Source organism: Rhineura floridana, chromosome 1 (genome assembly GCF_030035675.1).
Source record: "Rhineura floridana isolate rRhiFlo1 chromosome 1, rRhiFlo1.hap2, whole genome shotgun sequence".
NCBI classification, from domain to species: domain Eukaryota; kingdom Metazoa; phylum Chordata; class Lepidosauria; order Squamata; family Rhineuridae; genus Rhineura; species Rhineura floridana.
Genome location: NC_084480.1, coordinates 62,739,295 through 62,741,422, shown reverse-complemented (window position 1 = coordinate 62,741,422; position 2,128 = coordinate 62,739,295).

Genomic DNA, 2,128 nt, shown 5'->3' with positions numbered 1-2,128 from the left:
AACTGAACAAACCTGTGGTCTTCATTAGCAGTTTGTGTACATCAAGTAACTTTTTTCAATAAAGAGCATTCACCATACTGGTGTCCACCCTTGGTATCCTCATAGATCTGTGAGGGTTCCAGAACCCTAGCAGGACCCACCAGTGCTTGGTTGCTTGCTTAATTTTTCAAATTAATTTATAAAATGTATTAAATTTACTAATTTTACAAATATAAGAAAATACAATTCTAAAAATGAGCATTTCTACAAACTCTAAAAAAACCCAACACCATTCCTATACATGTACAATTAATATTTCATAAATGTCTGGGTCCCACCTCAGAGAAAGCCTTAAACAAAACCTAAACAAGACACCTCTCTAATTTCAGCTAGTAATTGATTCCAGAGGCTGGAACTGCAACACTAAACGCCCAGTGTTTATACCACATTCATAAGGAAAGGAAAGGAAAAGCCTGTCATTTTGTATTTCCCTCTCAATAAACCTAATCCCAGAGTATTCTATTTAATAACTGACTTGCAAAGAAGGAAGACAGCTAAAGCTAAAATGAAGTAAAATTAAATAAATACTAAATAAAATTGAAGTGTTTGTAAGGCTGACCTCATAAAAGGCTTCCAGTAGACAAATTACAAATCCTAAAAGTAACTGGATAGTTTGCAGAGATAGAAAAGGAACACACATTAAAAGCAATTGATTGACCTGTGTACAGAGAAAACTACTCAATTTAAAGTGCACAGGTTACAAATTAGAACCATTAAGTAAGTAAATAATTAACAAAATTTCCTGAGCTGTCAAAATAAACAGCGAAACACAATTGGATTTTTTTCTCTGCCTTGTATTCAATGGAGATTCTTGCAATCCATGAAAAGCAATTGAAAAGAAAACCCACTTTTTCTAATATCTGATATATGTACTTTCAGTTCTTTGAGGTGGCTGGCTGCTAGGAGGGTCTGATCCTGCTGCCATGCAGGCCCAGATCTAATGTAGGTGAAATCTGGCAAATACCTGGATCCCAACCAGAAAGGAATTGATGAGGAGTAGTATCTCAAACATGTCACTCATTTTAAATGATGCAAGAAACAAGGAGTGAGGTCATGCCTAGTAGCCCCATCTCTTGCACATTTCTCCCCTGACATACAGCTTGAGCGCCTGTAGGGAATGGGACTTTGCGCATATAGTTGTATGCACTGAATCCTGACAGTTTTTGCTGTATGTATTTGGCCTAGATCAGTGATTCCATAACTTTTTGACCCTCAGACCCCTTGAAAATTGCTAAGGGTCTTGGTGGACCACTTAAGCATTTTTCTGGCCTGTTGTAGTAATTGTACTGTGCTATGCTAGATGCTGTATGGTTTTTAAATGTATTTGTATTGCTTTTATTACTTGTATTTTATTGTAGTTCAATTTGAATTCCATAGAATAAAATAGAAGCAGTAAAAACAATTAGAAATCTATATGAATATTTAACGGAGGTGCACCATGGACCACCTGAATGAAGGTAGTGGACCACTGCACCCACCCCAGCATGCACCCCTCATGGAAGTTTGCCAACAAGGAAATGCAGCCCTTGGGCTAAAAAAGGTTCCCCACCTCTGATATACAGCAAGCAGACAAATTAGCCTGTATGGGCATGGTTGATCAGATACGTTGTCAGATGAACAGACATAAGTATCCTGCCCCCATCCCTTCCTTGGATGTCAACAACTGAAAATCATCCAATAAAATCTGATTAGAGGATTTAGGCAGTTCTGCTGTTGACCCTGAAACAATGGTAGTGTCAAGGTTGGAATAAACACAAGTGATGTTATCTGCAAACACTGCAGCAAGCTGCTGAAGGTTCTTGCCCTTCCAAAGAAAGGAGAAGGGGGCAGAATGTAATAGCTCTTTAATCACATGAAAAAGCTCCACTGGTTAAGATTTTGAAGCCATTTGCTGCTGGAAAATGGGGAACACCATGTACCAGTTTTCTGTGGTTATTGCAGAAGCTCTGGTTTGTGACTGAAGTACAATTTTGTAACTATGTGACTAATTAGCATACTAACAGCCCACTTTACACCCAAGTTAAGAAGAAATACTTGGATTTAGGCCAATTTCAATTCAGATGGCTTATCCCAGTCTGCATCTTTCTTG